This window comes from Oryctolagus cuniculus, chromosome 13 (genome assembly GCF_051225735.1).
Source record: "Oryctolagus cuniculus isolate XC-2025 breed Fujian yellow rabbit chromosome 13, ASM5122573v1, whole genome shotgun sequence".
Classification (NCBI taxonomy): Eukaryota; Metazoa; Chordata; class Mammalia; order Lagomorpha; family Leporidae; genus Oryctolagus; species Oryctolagus cuniculus.
This window is the reverse complement of record NC_142879.1, coordinates 83,757,648-83,781,129: the sequence shown is the minus strand read 5'-3', so window position 1 is coordinate 83,781,129 and position 23,482 is coordinate 83,757,648. Positions and strand designations below refer to the sequence as shown.

Below are 23,482 nucleotides of genomic sequence, written 5' to 3'. Positions count from 1 at the left end.
GACCACAACAGTGCTTCCTTCAGGGAAGGTCTGCAAGAGCAGTTCTCTAATGAGTTGTGCTCAGAGCAGTTCCCCTCCCAGCTCAGCAGTGAGCTCTTCAGATTGCAAACACAGGAATCTCAACTTACTTGATGAAAGCTTGCTACCTGCTTTTCTTGCCAATTGTGGCCTTCCCAGGAATGGTGGAGTTTTGCCATAGGTAGCTCAACCCGGTCTTCAATACTCTTATTCTTAAAAAAAAGACAATTCACTAAGTGGTCATCCTTGAATACACTACTGAGCCTGAATGCATTTTTACCAAATAAAGTTGCCCAATAGCTATAAACCAAAAGCCAACAACAGGCTTACCCACCTAATATTACACTCAGTCCCGAAGTACTGAGCAGTTTCATCAGTTCCTCAGAATGTAACTACACTGTGAGGACTAAAGATAGGACTGCCCAAATTTTAATTATCAATACACTGCACAGCTAATAAAGCAGATGGGGTCTCTGGCCCACAAAAGGAAACAATTTCCCTGCAAGGTTAACCGCAATCGGGAGACATTTTGCACCTGATGGAACCCACAGCAGAACTCCCTTGAGCCGGCTCCTCTCCTTTCCTTTCCACCTTCGGTCCTGGATGGGCCAGAGACCATGCACAGGAGGTGCCATTGGTCACCCGTGGCCCCCTGTCTACCTGCAATGCTCCTGGTAGGAAGATGCTGCAGAACAGTGATTTGTCCCATGATTGTCACTGTGTGAGATCATCCCATCATGAGAAAATGACCATGGATTCAAATGAGATATCAACCGCAGAAGCACTTCCCCCAGCATCAGTGCAGGAGGGTGGATGATGGAAGGCACAGCATGTCCAGGACTCTAGGGACCCTGCAGGACTCTGCTGCCCTGGATGCCTATAGCAGGCAGCTGCATGCGGCCCAGTGTGCCAACAGCGCCCTCCTACGAAACCCTTCCCCCTGTCTGCCCATGCAGACCACACAGATGCTGTGTCAGTGAGTAAATCAGCACCGCGCACTTGGTTTTCCTGATGAGACTTGGCCTTCATTACTTCCCCAAGCGCAGCACGTGCTGCAAGCCTCAGCCAGCAGGGCTGGCAGGAGAGGTGGGCGGTCACACTACCAGGTCTGTCTCTTCTTCTCCTGACCCTCCTGACTCAGGGGCCACCACCTGCATTCTAGCCCCAAGGTACAAAACAGCCAAGAAGCTAAACGACCCACATCACCAGCCTACACCACAACTACCAGCTGCCCACCAATGACCACCGCCTTTATAGCCAGCCTACATGGGGCGGGTCTGGCAGCGCTGGTCCTGCCCCAGTGCAGGAAGGATTGGCCCAAGGTTCCCCGCTGGGCGGAGCCTGAGCTGTCCTGCAGCAGATTCTGGAAGCAAGAGAGCTGCTGATGGCTGAGGCCCTGGCTCAGAGCACACTTAGTGAGACCCCATGTCCGGCAAGGGGGCTGGGGCCCTGGACTTTCCCAGGCTGCAGTCCTAGGGTGGAGGCTTACTCGGCACTCCTTCCCCAGCCCTGCCCACAGGTGGAGTGGGGTTCCCACGGGGGCATCTTTCTTCATGGGAGCATGGGTGAACCCCAAATGCCGCGACTCCCAGTTCTGAGTGCTGGCCCGCAGCCTTCCGGGAGGGAGTAGGATACAGAGACTTTGTGGGGAGGTGACACTTGAGCTGGGCCTGTATTTTGGGTTTTCTCTGGATGCACAACCCAGTGCACCTGGACCTGCGGGTCTGCTGCAGGCCTCCTGGAGGCTCTGGGAGCTGGGCGTCCTGGTGGCAAGGGCAGGAGGGCGGGAGGTCGAGGCGCTGAGCTCCCGCTGGGTGCACCAGGCACTTTGGAGCTGTTCAGAGTAAGGAGTTGAGGTCACCTCCTGAACCACTGCTGGTCCCAAACTCCTGGTTTGGGATTTGCCAGAACCCTGAAGTAGGGGTGTGGTGGGGGTGGTAGTGGTTGGCTTCAATGCACTGTATTTGTGAATTCTTCAAACACAGCTTCTCCCTACTCCTGCAGGCTTTCAGGTGATTGACGAGGACAGAGTCCCTCCACTGCAAAGTGACTGAAGTTTGGAAACTACGTCCAGAACATCACAGTGTGTATTCAGCTGATCATCCTTCAGGCCTGCAGGTGGACAGCAAGAGCAACAGTAAGATATTAACTACTGTAGATACTCTCCTTTCTTTCCAGTAGACCCACCAAAAGAGAATGGGCGATGAGTACTTGAACATTGGAACCAGTCAGCATGCTAGGGTGAGCTGCCAGTACTTGGAGCTCAGGAGTGGACATGGAGAGCAAAACATGCATTGTAACTAAAGAGGACAGTTAGGCATTTTACTGTGAAAAGGGAAATCATTTAAAAGTGAGCAAGACACCTTAAGTAAATGTCTGTATATTTATTTTTGTTTATTTGCAAGGCAGAGCCCTTCCATTTATTGCTCATTCCTCAAATGTCTGCACCAACCAGAGCTGGGTCAGGCTGAAGCCAGGAACTCAGTGTGGGTCTCCCACACAGGTGGCAGGGACTCAAGTACTTGAGCCATCAGCTGCTGCCTCCCAGGGTTCTGTTAGCAGGAAGCCAGAAGCAGAAGCAGGGCTAGGGCTTGAGCCCTGAGAATTCTGACTGGGATGTGGAAGGCTTTACCACTATGCCAAACACATGCTCCAGTAAGCTGTTTCAACACGTTTGCAAAATGTAAGAATGTGGTTTTAAATATATGCTCTTCATCTTAAAAATTTGCATAATCTTATATTCAGTTTCATGTGATTCAATACTTATTATTAAATACAAGTAACATTTAGACACATGCTTTACTCACCAATACAAACCTCAGTAATTTTTTCACTTTGAACCTTGAATATTAGCATTCATTCAGACTGAAGTTCACTCATAAGCTGGGAATTCTGAAAAAGAGACAGTAGGGAAAAAATCTAGATGTGTATCTGATACCTAATAAGGTTCTGAACCTGATTGACAGAATCTGAGTAACTGTTCAGAGAGTGACTTCATACCTCTCCCCTCTGTAATGAGAAGACTGTGTCCTTTGGCCACTTTCACATGATGTTATGTAAATTTTACCTGAAAAGCCTTTTATAAATTCTGAAGTACCATACAGAAGCATATTATGCATTTCCATATGTGTGAAAAAAGGCAATGTCAAAGGCATAGCTATTCCAGAGAGAAGTTAGGAGGATCAGCTCAGTTTGTAAGTGTGTAAGTACCATTAAATATCAACATATTTGAAATAGATTTATATATAGAGTGTGGAGTTCATGATAGATATTGAATAAATGCACTCTGGATAATAAGCAAATATCAGAAATAATGCCACACCCATCAGTGTTTAAACTCTTCAGACAGCTCCGTGCCAGGGAAGTGCAGTGATCCCTGTAAATTAACAAAAATCAATCTGTGTATACCCATGGAAGCCACTGGTTTATATGCGGTCTATACTAGAGGTTTTTGTGCTTAGTAAAATTACTTGATTTTTTAATGAATGCTTTCAGACTCATACCTGATGCTGAGTGGCAGACAATTTTTTCTGAAAAGTATGTGGTTGAGAAATATAAATATAAACCAGTTTATAATTTTTGTGTCTGAATATTTTTATGCATTGAGACAGTACCTGCAATAATCAGAAGACTTTTCCTCAACAAGTTGCTACATTGATGCATCTTCATTTATGTATGTAATGTATGTTTAGGTAAAAGGAAGAGAGAGAGAGAGAGAGAGAGATCTATCTTTCATCTGGCTCACTTCCAGATGGCCACAATAGCTGGGGTGAGCCAGGCTGAAGCCAGGACCCTGGAAGTCTGCCCCAGTCCCCCATGGGGGTGCAGGAACCCAAACTCTTGGGCAATCTTTGCTGCTTTCCCAAGCAAAGAGCTGGACAAGAAGTGAAGGTGGTGAGTCTCAAAGCAGTGCCATAAGGCATGCTGCTGTTGCAGTTGGCAACTTACTCCTTTGTGCCACAATGCTGGCCCTGGATTGATGACGTATTGAAGTGCTGCCACTGGCTTTTGGCTAAATAGGATGACTTAACATGTTTTCCACTCTGTGGAAGAGGAACAAATCAGGCAGTTGGTTGTAAAAGTTGCCCATGGAAACCACAGCCTGAGAAAGATGAATCAACTCACCTTGCATTTTCCACCTTGCATCTACACCACCCTTTTCTGGACAAACATCTGATTGTATGCCCTTGTGATGGAGGTTCTCAGGGTGCTGGAACTTTTTGTAATTTTTTTAAAAATATAGATTAAGAAGAAGGAAAATAAACAAAAAATTACAAACTGCTGCCAATACCAAGAAGAGATTATTGAGCGTAAAAGGTCACCTGTTGGAGCTAGCACTGTGGCACATCAGGTTAAAGCCCTGGCCTGAAATACAGGCATCCCATATGAGTGCTGGTAGAGTCCCAGCTGCTCCACTTCCAGTCCAGCCTCCTGTTAATGCACCTGGGAAAACAGTAGAGGATGGCCCAAGTCCTTGGGCCCTTTTGCTCATGTGGAGACCCAGAAAAAGCTCCTGGCTCCTGGCTTCTGATCAGCTCACTCTCTACCTCTCCATATAACTTTTTCAAATGAATAAAATATTTTTTTTAAAAAAGGTATCCTGCCATACTTCTTTCTTCCCTGTTAATTCCTAGGAATTAAAAATTGTTACCGGGCCAGCACTGTGGCAAAATGGGTTATAGCAACACCTGCAGCACTAGCATCCTCTATGGGCACCATTGCATGTTCTACTTCTGATGCAGGTCTCTGAAAACATACTGGGAAAGCAGTAGAATATGGTAGAAATCCTTGAGTCTTGCACCCAAGCGAGAGACCTGGATGAAATTTCCCTGACTCATGGCTTTTTTTTTTAAAGATTTGTTTATTTATTTGAAAGAGTTACAAACACCCACACACACACACACAGAGAGAGAGAGAGAGAGAGAGAGAGGTCTTCCATCTGATGGTTTACTCCCCAGCTGGTTGCAATGGCTGGAGCTGCGCTGATCTGAAGCCAGGAGCTAAGAGCTTCAAGTTCTCCCATGCATGTGCATGGGCCCAAGCACTTGGGCCATTTTCTACTGCTTTCCCAGGACATAGCCAGGAGCTAGATCAGAAGTGGAGCCGCAAGGACTCAAACCAGTGCCCATATGGGATGCCCATAATGTTTTCTTTAATTGGAGAAATGTTCCTTTGATAGAATGAGCGTATGACCCCACAATATTCTCTACTTACTCATAATAGGGTCTGAGATGTAAAAGTCATGATTAATTTCTTAGAAGAAAATTTACATACCCAGAAGCAAAGAGTGAAAATTAACCTTTTGTTTTTCTCATGAATGAATCAGAGTTTCAAAACTAATACTTAACTTGTATTTTAGAGGAGTTAATGACTTAACCATCTCTTCTATTAGAAATACTACGTTGTGGCCAGTGCTGTGGCACAGCAGGTTAAAGCACTGGCCTGAAGTGCCAGCATCCCATATGGGCTCCGGTTCTAGTCCCAGCTGCTCCTCTTCTGATCCAGCTCTCTGCTATGGCCTGGGAAAGCAATAGATGGCCCACATCTTTGGGCTGTTCTGAAGCTCTTAGCATAGTGAACATATATTAGATTCTCATTATTGAAATCTTTAGAAATGTCAGAAAGCATGTAACTTTCTTTAATGATCTGAAACAGAGATGAGATCCATAAGGGCAGAACTGCTCAGCAGCCACACTGCAGGAATATGTATCTTTCTGACGATATTTTCATCTGCTTCTTGCAGTTGCAGCCAATCTGTGAGCTCTTGGTCTGTTTTCTGCCCTTGGGAGGGCCTAGGGTGCTCTATATTGTCTGTAAGGATTCAAAATTTGTTGTATATTAGTGTCTAATCATAAAATTTCCAAAGTGACAAGCTGGATATAATAAACTATTCCAGACTGCAAAAAATAAAAAAATAAAAAAACAAGAAAATACAAACATGGTGTACTGTCTATAAAGTACAGCGGTAAATCTCTATTATAGAGATACACATCTCTACACAATTCTCTCTTTCTTTCCCTCTGAAAGTCTACATTCAGCTCTCGATGGTACGATTACTTAGGAATAGATTTCATATACTTAGTTTCATAGTCAGTGAACTCGGAATTATTATTGTAGTATTGAGGATTGTACTGACTAAAACACTATGTTTATTCCATGTTAAATAACATCATCGTATCTTTGGATTCCATTTATCCTGCTACTGATGTATTCACAGGAGAGGGGAGGTGGGAGGAAAACCCAAGATCCATCAGGGTGGAGGAGGAATGTCAGAGGCTGTGGTTCTATTGTACTGCAGCTTGGGTTCTGGAAGAACACATTAATGGACCCAGATGGTTTGAAGCTAACTGAAGGGCTATGTTCTGTACACTTGTCTGTGGTACTGCATTTTCATTTATGTAAAATTTATTTCCTTCAAGTAATATATTAATTTGGATGAAAATGAAGATGTTAAGGAATTTTCAGAATGGGTCTGTTTAACCCTCATTGGCTTTGTTTTTAGGCACTTAACTCAGAAAAGAAAAGATAGAAAAATACATTTTGGGTTCTCTTCATCTGTACCACGGCACTCTTTGGTTAAGATTTGTCATTTTGTCATATTTGATTCTCTAGACTCCCTGAAAAATCCCCTACTTCATCAGATGGAGTCCGTGTCTCACCATGGCAGTGAAAAGTTTAAAATGTTCCAGCTTTGCATTTAGCTAGGCCGTGGACACATGCCATGGCACTTGCCAGCCAATTGTGTCAGGGGCATCATCTGAATCAGAATTACTTGCATGAAAACAAGGAGTTGCAGATTCTTCCAGTGAAAGTGGAGAGGAGCAAGAGCTGCAGAACATTGCCAGGGTTGAATGTGCCATGGGATGCCATGTGGTGGCTGGTGTCTGGGGTGCTGGTTCTGCAGAAGATAGGGCTTATGGGGGCTGGTGCTGTGGTATAGCAGGTAAGGCTGCCTCCTGCAGTGCCAGCATCCCATATGGTCACCGGTTGGAGTCCAGCCTGCTCCACTTCCAATCCAGGTGTGCTGTGGCCTGAGAAAGCAGTAGAAAATGGCCCATGTCTTTGGACACCTGAACCCACACGGGAGACCTGGAAGAAGCTCCTAACTCCTGGCTTTGGATCAGCTCAGCTCTGGCCATTGCATCCAATTGGGGAGTAAACCAGCAGATGGACGATTCTCTCTCTCTCTCTCTCTGCCTCTCCTCTCTCTGTAATTCTGACTTTCAAATAAATAAATCTTTTTTTAAAAAAAAGCTTATGCTTAAGGGTAGTGTTCATGGAAAATGTGTGGGACAATGTTTGGCAGCAAGATTTTAGATGAATTTTCCAACCCCTGAACCTCCTAGAGATTAGAATAGACTTCTAATGCACAACTTCCACTTATGCTTAATTAGGTTTTTGTTTTGAATTGTTTTTGATGAAACAGCAAGGAATTCTGAGTTATAGACTTCCTATTTCAGAGACAGGTGAACACTGATGCCTGCATTATAATTAAATAATGCCTATCACCCTTTCTTAAGCAACAAATGATCACAGATTCTCTCTTTGCTGCTAAGTAATGAGCATGGTGATTCTTCCCACCGTAACCACCTTCCCGCCTACACTCCCTCCCCTCTTCCTCCTTCCTCTCCTATTGACATGGAATGCCTTACATAGCTAGGCTGAACTTTTAATCCACTTGGCCCTAGGTGTTCATACACTTCAACTCTGTGTGATTATTCATATGCCCTTTTTATGACAAGGCTTATGTCAGAATGACAAATTATATATTCACCTAATACTGAGAGTCATCAAATTGATTTCTATTTTCTTCTCTCTTAGGCAGTTCTTGAGGGGCAGAAATATTTATTTTGTATATCATGTATTTATTCAACTAAAAGACTGACTGTCAAGATGCTGAGTTTTAGTGTCAAAGCAAATATGTTTCTAGACCCCATGAAGTTTACAGTCTGGCAAGAAAGAGCCATCTACCCCAAGAATATTGTTTAACATAGTAAATGCTGGTGTGAAGTCAGTGGATAAAGATTGAAGCATTCTTAATCTAGCACCACCTCTAATCCCATGATCTCTAATTGAGAGAAGTAATCAGAAACACAGAACTTCATGTTACCCAGTTATCTCTTTGAATTTCTGATTAAAAATAAAACATATCAAACAACACACAAATACCTAGGAGTGCATAATATTTATATACTATCTTGATATTAAAAATAAGAAAAAATAACCATGAAAAATAGCAACTTTGAATCTCCTTTGTTTTCTAGACAAGTTATAATCCTATGTGGTTCTTCACAGTACATTATTACCGTAAATTACAGTACATCATTACAGTAAATTATTACAGTAAATAATTACAGTAAATTATTTTTGTAGGTATTCTTCATCTCTCTCACATTTTTCCATTTGATAAATCAGATTTTAAAAACTGAGACACAAGACAAAAGAAATATCTTTAAGCTAGTATTATATATTGATTGACATTCTAAAAACAGTTATTTATTTATTTGAAAGTCACAGTTACACAGAGAGGAAGGGGAGAGAGAGAGAGAGAGAGAAACATCTTCCATCTTTTGGTTCACTCACCAATTGGTCACAATTGCTGGAGCTGTACAGCTCCAATGCCAGCAGGCAGGAGCTTCTTCTGGGTCTCCCACACAGATGCAGCTGCCCAAGGACTTGGGCCATCTTCCACCACTTTCCCTGGCCATAGCAGAGAGTTGGATCGAAAGCAGAGTAGCCGGGTTCAACCTCCACCCATATGGAATGTCAATGCTTTACATGCTATGCCACAGTGCTGGCCCCTTGATTGGCCTTTAACTTAGACTTTTTTATGATATTAAAAAACACCATGCTTTTCTAAGCTCTTTCCATTCAGTTTCTATTTTGTAAACTCCAGATAATACTGTCCCCAGAGTTAATCTAAGGTATAAATGCTATGATATAAGGCATTTAACCCCTTAACCTGTCTCTTTGAATACGCAGCTATGTTAGCTCTGTGTCCATTCTTCTGTCTCTGTACTAGATGAATAAAAAGACAGTTTAAAATGATTTGAAAAGAACTATAAGGGGTCGGTGCTGTGCTGCTGCTGCCAATTGGGGAGTGAACCAGCAGATGGTAAACCTCTCTCTCTCTCTCTGTCTCTGGCTCTCCTTCTCTGTAACTCTGACTTCCAAATACATAAATAAATCTTAAAAGAACTATAAACATCAATAAAACACAAATGAAAATTGTATTCTCAAAACTGGACATTAAACCATGCCTTCTACACCTCTGTTAAAAGCTACATTCTATCATAGTCATTTATGATTTCTAGGGCCAAAGTAGTAAATAAGATTTTTCTGGAAGAGACAGAGGTTATGAGGGAGCCAGGATTTGGGGTCAGTTAGCAGCAGTGAGTGTCACTCTTTCAGATTTGATTCAGGAAAGGAAGAAAGCAACTGATCCCTGAGATTTTGGTGGGGGGAAGGAAAGGAAGGAGGGACTGAATAAAAGCAAAGGCCCTCTGGTTGTGGGCACCCACCCCTGACTACAGCCTTTGGGAGGGTCAGCTGGTGTCTCTAGGGATGCTGCGGCCTGTACTCCATTTCCCAGAGTTCCCAGGAGCTCGGATGTATTATGCCTTCTGAATGCCTGTGCACATGCGCATGCTGCTGCCATTCCCTGGGGCCTGAGTTGGACCAGAGGGAGTTCATTCCCTGATCAGGGTCAGCCCTGGGGGCTGTGCTTCTCCTTCTCTGGCATTTACCGCATCTCCTGCTCTGCACGTGCTATCCCAGGGAGTTTCCAAGTGCTCACCCCGAGCCTGCCTCCTGCTGCATCTTCCCTCTTCATCCTCCACCTGTGGGTCCCACTTACCAGGGAGTCTCTTCCCGCCACTCCCCGAATCGATCCCCGTGTGTCCAGAAGAAAGGGTACCTGCTCCAGGGACTTTCTGCTGCAGGTTTGGCATGCAGGAAGGGGCTGGGATACGTGTGGGAGAAGGGTGGGTGCCAGGGAGCCATAGATCATGGCAGCTTCCCCCGAGGTCAGGACTGGGACCCGGGCTGTTCTGTCTCCCACCTCCACTTCCCAGGCTCCCAGTGCCTGGAATCTCTCCTGCAGGACCTCACCCAAACTGTCCCTAATGCGCTTTATTTAGTGGTTATAGGAGAGAGGGGGCAGCATTCTGGGAACATGCACACGCAGGGAAGGAAGGCAGAAAGACTCCAGCTCTCCACAGTTAAATAAGCTGGGTTCCCACTGTGGGTGGTCTCAGAATGCAGTCTGGCCACGTCTCTTGATGTTTCCTGGGCTGGTTCCTGCAGGGTGGGGCTGGGTGGCCTTCAGCAGGGAGCCTGGGGCAGCAGAGGGGTGGGAAGGAGGATCTGACTGGGATCTGCCCCACTGCTCTCATCCTGCACCTCATCTTCCTGGTGGGGAGCAGTGTGAAGTGTGCATTGATCCCTCTCATATTAATTATCAGATTTTTCCAATGTGGAATTTGAAGCTGTTCCAGAAACCTGGGGTGGGAAAACTCCCTTCTTTCAAACAGGCACAGAGACAGTGGAGGATCCAAGGAGTTTCTATTAATGGCCCTAGGCTCAGCTGGAATGATTTCCTGAGAACTGAGCATCAAATTCAAGTTTCTTAGCTGTTACAGCATTGGTGGGTTTAAATGGCAGCCTTCATGACTTAGGTCCACATTTCCAATGGTCAGTGGGTCCAGTATGTTTGTAAAAGTGATGCCGGGGACAGATTTATTAGGATAGATTTATGACTGGAGTTTACAGAAGCAGAACTTAGGACATCTTCCCTCCCTAGATAAGATTTCAGTGGGCAGCTGTTTCACTCGTCAATTGTGAGCATCCACTTTTAAAGGTTTGTGTTGGATGGGGTCCACTTCTCTTTCTTTGATGATGTATTTGGCTGCTTTTCATTTTCTGTCTTCAGCTATTTCTTCTCCTGTTAGCAAGGCTGTCAACTGTTTTGACCTGCCACTGATCCCTTTGCAAAATAAGAAGGGAACTAAAATTAATGCAAGTCTACTGTGTTGTCAATAACTGGAGCTACTTTTTTAAAGATTTATTTATTCATTTGAAAGAGTTACACAGAGAGAGGAGAGAGAGAGAAAGAGAGAGAGACGTCTTCTGTCCGATGGTTCACTCCCCAATTGGCAGCAACAGCTGGAGCTGTGCCAGTCTGAAGCCAGGAGCTTCTTTTGGGATGAAGCTGTTTTTTAAAATAATTATTTATTTATTTGAAAGGCAGAGTTACAGAGTGGTAGAAGCAGAGATGGATGGCTGGAGCTGTTTGGATCCAAAACCAGAAGCCAGGAGCTTTGTCCAGGTCTCATAGGTGGGTGCAGGAGATGAGGGATTTGGGCCATCTTCTACTGTTTTCCCAGGCCACAGCAGAGAGCTGGATGGGAAGTGCAGCAGCCAGGATCCCAACCGGCACCCATATAGGATGCTGACACTGCAGGCAGTAGCTTTACCCACTATGCAACAGTGTTGCCCACTATCTGGAGCCCTTTTAATCTGAGTTTGCATAAATTGGAGAATTACAACATCATAAATACAGATAAGTAACATCTTTTTCTCTGCCCAGTACTTTACAGTTACCCAGTGATCCACTGAGAATCTTACATTCCACACTGTGTAATTTAAGAAGGCCAGTTACTTGTCTTATTTTGGGTTCTGTGGTTAAACCCATGACATTTTTGAAATGGGAGGATATTAGTTCTACAATTTCATAAAGACTGCTCTGTGGAAGAAGTTATAACTGTGAGAGTGGTAAGAAAGAAGAGGGGAAGAAATAAGTGCCCCTTACTCCACACAGAGATGTCCACAAATGGAGTGGAAGGTGTGCCCTTGAAAACTATGGCTGACTTTCTGGGACAAACTGTGTTTGAGTGCTTCACATGTTCTGATAGAAAGGTGTTGCCACCAGGTTATTAGTATATTTATTTAGTTAGTTTTTAAAGATTTATTTATTTATTTGAAAATCAGAGCTACACAGAGAGAGAAGGAGAGAGAGAGAGAGAGAGAGAGAGAGAGAGAGAGAGAGAGATGTCTTCCATCAGGTTCATTTCCCCAGATAATACTACATCATTGTGAACTTTGCTCAGTTCCTGACCTATACCTTTCCTTTAACCTAGTACTTTGCCATGTAGTAGCCCATGAAAACTGCAGACTGCATAAATGAATGAATATTTGGAGGGTTGTGATTTCTTAGAGGAACATCATGAGACAGAAGGAATAAAACAAAACAAAAGTATCCTCCGTATATAGAAGATATACTGTTTTTGCAAGCTATAGAGAAGAGGAAGAAGAAGGAAAGTAGTGAGACTGGAAAGGTTGTGGCAATGGTAATAGGCACTAGTCAAGAATTCAACAAGCCCATTAGGAAAGTATTAAGGATTCTTTACTTCCATGTAGACTCTGCCCTCTAATGGTGAACAGGGTCCTCTAAACCCACTTGTTGCACAAATGAAAACCCAAGCATTGTCTTCTCCCACAGATGGAGTCTGCTATTGGTTTTGATTTACATTTCCCTAATGGCTAGTGATATTGGGCATGTTCATCTATGTCTTGACCATTGAGATTTCTTCTTCTGAGAAACCTGTATTCTGATCATTGCCCATTTCTTACGTGTACATTTTGCTTCTTGTTTGGAGTTTTTCCAGTTCTATATATGTATGTTCTGGCTATCAATCTTTTGTCATAGTCAGAGTTTTCAATGTATCCTGCCATTCCATCCATTGTATCTTCACTCTGTTGATTACTTTGTTGTGAAGATGTATCTTAATTTGATATGCTCAAATTTGTATATTTTATTTTTGTTACTTGTGCTTTTGGAATCTTACACAAACTGTTGTCTCTGCTTATGTTTTACAGTTTCTCATATGTTTACTTAGGTTTTGGGTTATTTTTTAACATACATAATTTTATTACAAAATGTTTTTTTAAAAAAACAACACAGAATGCAACATCCTAACAAAAAATCCAAATTTACAAATGATACTAATTCCTACAACTTTGCTGTGCTACCATACACAAGTCAAGAAATTAAAGAAACCATTAAATATTTAGGAACATTCAACATCAGAAGCTTTAAAATCTAACTGTATGTAGTAGCCCCTCAAAAAGCTACAACCTGCATTTTTTAAAAAAAGTATTTTCTCTACAAAGAATCTTATCAGCTATACAAAAATCTGTACAGTTTTTTTATACTGAAGCTAATATTGAGCTGCACTTGAATTCACATTCTTAGCAAAACAACTGCCTGAGCACACACGCACACTCCACACTCATCATTACAGGATAGCCATTTATTCTTCATCTTCATCCTCTTCCTCATCATCTTCATCTTCTTCCTCTTCCTCTTCTTCCTCCTCATCTTCAGGTTCATTCTTCTTCTTTGAGCCTGTGGGCCTACCAGGGCCCTTCTTTCCCGCTTCACTTTTGCCCTTGGCATGGTATGCAGCAATATCCTTTTCATATTTCTCCTTTAGCTTAGCTGCTTTCTGTTCATATGGTTGTTTATCTTTGGCTGACTGTTCAGACCACATCTCACCCAATTTTTTTGCAGTGTCCCCAATGGACAGGCCAGGGTGTTCACTTTTGATCTTTGGGCAATGTTCAGAGCAAAAGAGAAAGAAGGCAGATGATGGTCTTTTAGGAGCATTGGGATCCTTTTTCTTTCCCTTCTTATCACCCTTGGGAGGAACGTAATTTTTCATCTCCCTGTCATAACGAGCTTTATCACTTTTTGCCATATCTTCAAACTTGGACTTTTCCTTTGCAGACATGGTCTTCCATCTCTCCGAGCATTTCTTAGAGAAATCTGCGAAATTGACCGAAGTCAGGGTGTTTCTTCTTGTGCTCTTCCCGGCACGTCTGCACGAAGAAGGCATAGGAGGACATTTTGCACCTCGGCTTGTTGGGGTCTCCTTTACCCATGACGACGGAATGGCGGCCACCTGGTGCGAGTTGTTCCTCAGACTCCCGCAGAGCGGCCAGATCCGACGGCATTGCTTCCTTCCCTCAGCTCCGGCGTGAACTCAGAATGTGAGGGTGATCTGGCTGCAACATCTTTCACCCCATTGATCGCCAGGGTTGCTTCGGCTGATCTGGCTGGCTAGGCGGGTGTCCCCTTCCTCCCTCACCACTCCATGTGCGTCCCTCCCAAAGCTGCGTGCTCGGTCGAAGAGGATGACCTTCCCCACTAGAGGAGGACCAGTCTTCAGTCAAGGGTATACGAGTAGCTGCGCTCCCCTGCTAGAACCTCAAAACAAGCTCTCAAGGTTTTGGTTTTATATTTAGACTTTTAATTAACCTTGAGTTGCTTTTACATAGTGTATGAGGTGTTGGGGTATCTTTTCAGGCTTCTACATATGGATAATCACTTTCCTTTAAACCATTTGCTAAAGGGATTCTTCTTTCTCCTGTTTATTTCCTTTATTAAATAGGGGTTGGCTGTAGAAAAGTCAGTTTATTTCAGCTGCCTATTTTTTCCATTGAACTATGTGTCTGTTTTTCCAACAGTGCTAACACTGCTTCTATTTTTTTAAGATTTCTTTATTTGCAAGGCCAGATGCTTCTTCCAAGTCTCTCATGTGGGTGCCAGCACCCAAGAACATGGTCCATCTTCCACCAATTTCCCAGGTGCATTAGTAGGGAGCTGGATTGGAAGTGGAGAACCTGGTCTTCTAGCAACAATATATGGGATGCATGCACAGCAGGACAAGGCATTAACCTACTACACCACAGCATCAAACCCTTCCTTATTTACGTCTGCTGTGATCTTTCATTATTCACTTTTCTACTGCCCCACAACTTGACTCATTCCTGTTTTTTTTTTTTTTTTTTTTTTTTTTCCTGGGTCCTGGAGGATGGTAGTAGGTGGCTTCTGGGATATCTTTTTTATGTTAGTAGATACTTGGTAATCTAAAATCATAGTTTTTACTTTCTATATTTCTCTGCTAATCACGAGGACCTTCTAGATGACAGCAGAAAATGCTAGCAGAAATGAGGATATATTAATTTGCTAAGAAAATACCACAGAGAATATGATTTAAATCATGGAATTTTACTTCTCAGAGTTGTAGAGCTTGAAAATATCAGATCAAGGTGCTAATAGGCTCGATTTTTCCAGAAGCCCTTCTCTGATGTGACAGACACATCTATCATTTGAACTGCTTAAAAGCACTTTCTTCAGGTAGAGTTATGTTGGTGGTTAGCACTTCAGTGTTTGAGTTTTAGGGAGGCACATTTCAGTCCACAACAGCAAAGGGGCCCTGTGGTCTACTTCAATGACAGCCATCTCTGCAGAGGATAGAAAGTTTGAAATCAGCATTAGGAGTTCTCACAGTATTACTGTCAGTGCTATCTCCATCAAATGTGCATTCATGTACACACAAACAAAACTACCTGTACACATAAACACATTCAACAGTGGAAATGCCTGATGGTTGTGTACAGGTAACATCAATATAATAATCCATAAGATGGCCTATTAGCAGACATTAAAAGAGAATTAGAAAGAATGACCACAAAATCTGCAGTTACCTATATTTATGTCTATATGTATGATATTCAGTATTTATAGTTGCTAAAAGATGAATACTGATGTGTGGAAATAAAAGCTAAACCTTACCTTGCAATATTGCAGCCTAGTCTACATGAAAGATGTCTTCCTAAAACCTTTCCCTGGGCCCACTCTGTGGCATAGTAGATTAAGCATCCACCAGCAGCACCAGCATCCCACATGGGCACCAGTTTGAGTCCCTGCTCCTGCACTTCCAATCCATCTCTTTGCTAATGGCCTAGGAATGCAGTGGAATATGCCCTGAGTGCTTGGGCCCCTGCACCCATGTGAGAGACCTGGAGGAAGCTGCTGACTCCTGGCTTCTGGCACCTGGCTTCAGATCAGCCCAGCTCCAGCCATTCTGGCCATTTAGGGGTGAACCAGTGGATAGCAGACCTCTCTTTCTCTTCCTCTCTATATCTGTCACTCTGCCTCACAATAAATAAATACATCTTTTAAAAACCTTTCCCTTTTTAAATTTCTTAATTGTTTTAAAAATTTATTTATTTATTTATTTACAAGTCGAGTTACAGACAGAGAGGAGAGCCAGAGAGAAAGAGGGAGGTCTTCCATCTGATGTTCACTCCCTAATTGATCGCAACTGCCAGAGCTGTGCTGATCCGAAGCCAGGAGCCAGGAGCTAGTTCCAGGTCTCCCAGATCGGTACAGGGGCCCAAGGACTTGGGCCATCTTCTACTACTTTGCCAGGCCATAGCAGAGAGCAGGATCAGAAGTGGAGCAGCTGAGTATTGAACCGGCCCCCATATGGGATGCTGGAGCTTCAGGCCAGGGTGTTAACCTGCTCCACCCCAGCACAAGTCCAACATTTTAAATTTCTGATACTCTAAAGTAGCAAAGGACTGCATTACATCTAGGAAAGATGTATTTAAAAATTATAAATCTAGTGCATTTTAGCAGAAGTCCTAACAAATACTTCTGATTTTCTCAACATTATGTATAAATAAATGATAGAATGAGTCATTGTCAGATTAATAGAAGGAGTTTGAGAGGATTGTCTCTCTTTCAATTGTGTTGAATAGTTTGAGAAGCATTAGTTCTTTAAAAGACTTGTAGAATTCAATAGTGAGGCTGTCTGATCCTGGACTTTTCTTTCTTGGGAGGGTCTTTATTACTCATCCAACCTCTGTCTTGGTTTTTGATTTGTTTAGCTTTTCTATGTGTCTTCATGACTTAATTTTGGTATATTGTGTATGTCCAGGAATCTGTTGATTTTTCCTCTAGGTTTTCCAATTTGTTAACCATCACAACAGATGCCCGCATCATATATTGCAGTGCTAATCTGAGTTTTGGGTACTCCACTTCCAAATCAGTTTCATGTTAATATCCCTGGGAAGAAATGGATAATAACTCAAATTCTTTCCTTCTTGTCATCTAATTTGGAGAACTGTAACCTCAATGGGGACTTGAAACCTGGTCTTGCACAGTTGTAGCCATATAGAAAGTGAACCAGCAGATGGGATATCTCTCTGCTTCTCTTTCCTTCTCTCTTTGTCTCTGTGTCTCTCTGCCATTTTTATCATATTAAAATATTTAATTACTTATTTGAAAGAGTTACAGAGAGAGGGAGAGACAGAAATCTTCCACCACCTAATTCATTTTTTTTATCTTTTATTTAATGAATATAAATTTCCAAAGTACGTCTCATGGGTTACAATGGCTTTCCCCCCCATACTGTCCCTCCCACCCACCACCCTCCCCTTTCCCACTCCCTCTCCCCTTCCATTCACATCAAGATTCATTTTCGATTATCTTAGTATACAGAAGATCAGCTTAGTATACCTTAAGTAAGGATTTCAACAGTTTGCTCCCACACAGAAACATAAAGTGAAAAATAATAGATGATTTTTTTTTAAATGATGATGAAATCAGATCAGACCTATTGTCATGTTTAATCCCAGTGAGAGTCAAGTTGGGAATTGATAGTTTCTTTTTTTTTTTTAACAGAAGATCCGTTTAGTGTACATTAAGTAAAGATTTCAATCGTTTGCACCCCCATAGAAACTCAAAGTGAAATATACTGTTTGAGTACTCGTTATAGCATTAAGCCTCAGTGTACAGCACATTAAGGACAGAGATCCTACATGAGGAGTAAGTGCACAGTGACTCCTGTTGTTGACTTTACAAATTGACACTCCTATAAAAAAATTAAACAATTTTGTAATCTTCATCTTCCTTTTTATTTCATCCTTTTTTAAAAAAGATTCATTTATTTTACTTGAAAGTCAGAGTTACACAGAGAAGGAGAGAGAGAGAGAGAGAGCAGTCTTCCAACCGCTGGTTCACTCCCCATTTGGCCACAATGGCTGGAGCTCTGCCAATCCAAAGCCAGGAGCCAGCAGCTTCTTTTGGGTCTCCTATGCAGGTGCAGGAGCCCAAGGGCCTGGGCCATCCTCTACTGCTGGATAGTAAGTCTTACTTGCCTAAAATGCTGGATAGTAATTTGAGTAGCCAGGACTTGAACTGGCACCCAATTGGAATGTCAGCACTGCAAGCCACAGCTCTACTTGCTACTCCACAGCATCGGCCCCCTAAATTCTTATGAGTATTGCTACACGATTGGAATTTATAATTGATAATGCTGAACAATTGAAACTGTCTTATTTACAATTGTAGGACTGGATATGGCAGTTTTACTTGAAGTAAAGTATGTAGCCTGCTTATTGTATGATTTTCGGAAAAGCATGTATTTATATATAACAGCAGATCTGTTAATCATTTAAAAGTGAATTGTCATGATTACCCAGATGTAAAGAATGCAATATGTGCTAATGAGTTAGCAGTCACAGACATTTAGAATTAGAGGGATTTTAGAACTTTTTCAATACTGCAGTTTTAATGAAAAACTAATAATTTTTTTATTTGACAGGTAGAGTTATATACAGTGAGAAATCAGAAAGGTCTTCCTTCCATTGGTTCAGTCCCCAAATGGCTGCCACAGTTGGAGCTGTGCCCATCCAAAGCCAGGAGTCAGGTGCTTTCTCCTGGTCTCCCATCCGGGTGCAGGGCCCAAGCACTTGGGCCATCCTCTACTGCCTTCCCGGGCCATAGCAGAAAGCTGGACTGAAAGAGGAGCAACCAGGACTAGAACATTTTGCCCATAAGGGATACCAGCACCACAGGTGGAGAATTAACCAAGTGAGCCACGGCGCTGGCCCCCGATAAATTTACTCTTAACAAAATATCAAAATATCTTATTTAGTATAAAGTTAGTAGTGAAAAGAGACTACCTTGTTGAACACAGAAATTTGAGATTATATTTCTTGGTATTAATTTGCATCTTAAGGCTTATTGCCTAGTTTATTTCAACATTTCAATCTAATATTACTAATAATATCTTGTACTTAGTGGTTCACTGTGTGCCAGACAATATTCTTTTGATTTTTTAAAAGATTTATTTATTTATTTATTTGGAAGTCAGAGTTACACAGATATTGAACAAGAGGAAGAGAGAGAGAGAGAGAGGTCCTCCATCTGCTGGTTCACTCCCCAGATGGCCTAAAAGGTCAGAGATATGTCAATCTGAAACCAGGAGCCAGGACCTCTTCAGGGTCTCCCATGCAGATTCAGGGGCCCAAGGACTTGGGCCAACTTCCTACTGCTCTCCCAGGCTATAGCAGACAGCTGAATGGAAAGTGGAGCAGCCTGGACTTGAACCGGCCTCCATATGGGATGCCCCCACTGCATGCAGTGGCTTTACTAGGTACACCACAGCACTGGCCTCAAGACAATGCTCTAAAATGATGCATTAATTATTCCCAAATATTGAAAAGTGGCATGGTACACATTTGAATGTGTTGTTTTGTACTAGTTGTAGAAACAGTTTAAAATATATTTAGATTTAAAAATGTAAGCTTTGATCTAAAGGTTTACTTTCCCTTAAGGTGTCTGTTTGGAAACTGAGAGATCATTGAAGTCTCAAGATAGAGTACAACTGATCTTATCCAAGCCTCCTTTATCATATGAGGATGCTAAATGCCAAGCCCAGAGAAATAAAGTGAACTGTTCAAGGTCACATAGGTAAGTTGTGGCAGGGATAATTCTGTATTAGCATTAGGTATCCTGATACATAGGCCACTGTTCTGTCAATTTTGTACTCCTTCTGGAGTTAAAGATTCTAAGTTGTGGAAAATTGAATTTGGAAATTTAGTGGTTGCTATGTTGTTATGGTGAGAAATTTCTGTGTATAGCTATGAGTTGCTTAAATTTTATTCAATATATTTTTCTAGTATGTTTGCTATTTATTTGAAATGTATAACAAGTAGCTTCATCTATTTGCCAAAAGAATTTTTTGAAGATTTATTTATATTATTTGAAAGTCAGAATTACACAGAGAGAGAAGGACAGGCAGAGAGAGTGGTCTTCCATTCACTGGTTCACTCCACAGTTGGCCTCCATGGCTGGAGCTGTGCTGACTGGAAGGCAGGAGCCAGGAGCCTCTTCCTGGTCTCCTATGCAGGTGCAGGGGCCCAAGGACTTGCACCATTTTATAATGCTTTCCCAGGCCATAGCAGAGAGCTGGATAGGAAGTGGAGCAGCCAGGTCTTGAACTGATGCCCCTATGGAATACCAGCACTGCAGGTGGCAGCCTCACCCACTATGCCACAGTGCCAGCCCTTGCCAAAAGAATTTATAGAAGCTATTCCATATATACACTTCACAATTATTTAGTTACTTGACACGAACTATCCCTGCATATTTGAAAATTTTGAATGGTATCACTTGGGTTTTAAGAATGTTATATTTTAGGTCTCTTAATATTTTTAGTGATGATGTTTTAAAGGCCCTTTCTGTTTTATGAAAAATGATAAGGATTTTGTTTTACAATGGCCATAGTATTACTACTTAAAGCGATAGATTAAATAACACTTTTAAACAAAGTCATTTAATACTGAATTCTAACACACTGGTATATTTTAAAGTGAGAAACCGGATTTCTTTCAGATATTCTAAAGAATGATAATCAAAATTGAAGACATCTACAGTTTTTAATCACTTGTTTTAAATATTGGTCATAATGGTCCAATTTTGAGTTTAATTTTAATTAGCTTTTAAATGATTCAATATGTTTTATAGAAAAAATTCGGAGAACATAATTATATACTCAACCTCCCTCCCTTCTTTTTCCTTCTTTGTCATTTTTTTTAGCTTATTAAATGACATTTTCAGTTTACATTACATTAAAAAGGGTTGTTGAATCAAGGGACAAGTTTAACAGGCAAAAAGCAAAAATATCCTAATTTAGAGGGAATACAGACAATGGCTCTAAACAATATTTGAATATCACATCTAAACAATATTTGAATAAATTGATAAATATTTTAATTTCTCCTACTAAAATGCTCAAAGTCTTTAATTATTTATCAAATATTAGTGCAAAATTATGGATTTAAATGATCCCAAAAAGTGATGAATTTTTGTGTAATAAAGTCCAATTTTTGTCAAGGCTTTTTGACAGTCTCTCAGAAAACTTATGTTTGTGAATGGGAAGAATAATACCAAAATATCCATACTACCAAAAGCAATTTGCAAATTCAATGCAATCCCAATCAACATACCAACGATGTTCTCAGAGCTAGAAAAAATGATGCTAAAATTCACATAGAAACATGAGAGATGCTTAACATCTAAAGCAATATTATAAAGCAAAAAAAAGCTGGAGACATCACACCATATTTTAAGACATATTACAGGGGTCAGCACTATGACAAAGCAGGTAAAGTCACCGTCTGCAGTGCCGGCATCTCATATGGGTGCCAGTATGTTTCCCAGCTGCTCCACTTCTTATACCCCTCTCTGGTATAGCCTGAGAAAAAAGTAGAAAATGGCCAAAGTCTTTGGGCCCCTGCACCTGCATAGAGACCTGGAAGAAGCTCCTGACACTTGGATTCAGATCAACAGAGCTCCGGCCATTGTGGCCATTTGGGGAGTAAACCAGTGGATGGAAGACCTCTCTCTCTCTCTGCCTCTACCTCTCTGTAACTCTGCCTTTCAAATAAATAAACTGCAAAAAAAAAAAAAGGAAGAAGTGTTAGCACTGATATAATAACAGACACATAGTTCAATGGAAAAGACTTGGTAGCATAGAAATAAACCCAAATTTCTACCAGCAACTCATATTTAACAAAGGAACTAAAATGAACTGGAGAAAGAAGAATCTCTTTCACAAGTGGTGCAGAGGAACTTGATTATCCATATGTAGAAGCCTGAAAAGAGACTCCAACATCTCTTACACTATGTGAAAGTGAACTCACAGTGAATTAAAATGTAATCATAAGACCCAAACCCAAGTAAACATAGGGAAACTCTAAATATTGTCAACAGACAATAGCTTTTGGGTAAGATTCCAATAGCAATAGTCACAAAAATAAAAACAGAGACATTTGAGTATATCCAACTAAGATACTTCTTCACAACAAAATAAACATCAGAGTGTAGATACAATGAACAGATGGCAGGAAAAATTAAAACTCTGAATGTTTACAGATTTCCAGAACATTTACATGAATTGGAAAAACTCAAAAAAATACAGTGAAGAAACATCTGAATAGACATTTCTCAGAAGAAATGTAAATGGTCAAAACATGTGAATATGCCCGATGTCACTAGCCATTATGTAAATATAAATCAGAACACCATATCAGTCTCCAACACCTGTGGGAGAATACAACACTCAGGTGTTTGTGTGTGCAGCAAGTGGGTTTAGAGGACCCTGTTCACCTCTGGAGAGCAGAGTCTACAGGGAGGTAAAGAAACCTTACTGCGCAGGGGCATGCTAGTCTTCTCTGTATCGTTCCAATTTTAGTATATGTGCTGCCGAAGCGAGCACATGTGCTGCCGAAGCGAGAAAGAGATGAAAAGAATTTATCTCAGCTAGCCACTAATATTCAAGAAACAAGGTCTTCAGGAAAGCCAACTCAACTGACATTTTCATGTCATTGTTAAATAAAGGAAAAATTATCTAGGTTCAGCAATACGTAGTTTATAAGAGAAAGACTACAGAGTAATTTCCTTGGCATAGAAATAACTTTGTCTTTTTTTTTTTATCTATGAGGGCTTGCTATCACCACCACACACCCACAACCCATATACAAATGCCTGGCTTGAGTGGTAGCTTCTCTGCTTTGAGGCAAGTTTCTGCTAGTGTGCACCCTGGGAGGAGATGGAGGATGGCAGAAGTGCTTGGGTCCCTGCACCCAAATGGGACATCCAGAATGAATTCCCACTTCCTGGTTTTGGCTTGGTCAAGCTTTGGCTATTGCAAGTGTCTGGGGAGTGAAACAGTGGTTCCCTCTTCCTGTCACTCTGCCTTTCAAATCAATAACTGTTGTTGGTAATGACTAATGATGATATTCACTGATTGTCAAATTTTGAATCTTTGTTGGTAATGACTAATGATGATATTCACTGATTGTCAAATTTTGAATCTATTAATTATAGACAATTTCTCTTTGTATTTTTAAACTTTCATAATGTTCTGTAGCCAATTTCATCACTAGAAATAAAAACTTTTCCTCAAAAAAAAAAAAAGAAACCTTACTGCTTTCCTAATGTGCTTATTAAGTTCTTGACCAGCGCCTGTTAGTCTTGCCACAAACTTTCTAGTCTTACTACTTTCCTTCTTCTTCCTCTTCTCTGTGACTTGTAAAATAGTATACATTCTATATACTGTGGATGCTTTTGATTTATTTTATTCCTTCGGTCTCCTATGAAGTTCCTCCACAAAAACACAGCCCTCAAAATATTCATTCATTTATGCAGTCTGCAGATTTCATGAGCTACTAAATTCCTAGTAGTATGTTAAAGGCAAGATCTGGGCCTAAGAGAAAAGTGGTCTAAATTCTCTGCCTAGAAGAGGATTTGGGACATAGTAGAACT

General features: G+C 41.6%; 1 long non-coding RNA gene and 1 pseudogene across 3 annotated transcripts; one reads left to right on the top strand and one right to left on the bottom strand.

Annotated features, from left to right (window-relative positions):
- The first annotated feature begins 364 nt into the window (after positions 1–364).
- Positions 365–23,076, top strand: LOC149122705 (uncharacterized). Of its 3 annotated transcripts, none has more exons than XR_016219359.1 (4): positions 365–1,187; positions 2,023–2,155; positions 19,489–19,624; positions 22,659–23,076. It is a non-coding gene; the product is annotated as an uncharacterized LOC149122705 (long non-coding RNA). The 3 variants fall into 3 exon arrangements; XR_016219358.1 differs by having other exon boundaries at positions 371–1,124; positions 22,659–23,073; XR_016219360.1 differs by lacking the exon at positions 365–1,187 and adding an exon at positions 1,223–1,537.
- Positions 22,366–22,433, bottom strand: LOC127486144 (U6 spliceosomal RNA; annotated as a pseudogene).
- Positions 23,077–23,482: the final 406 nt, after the last annotated feature.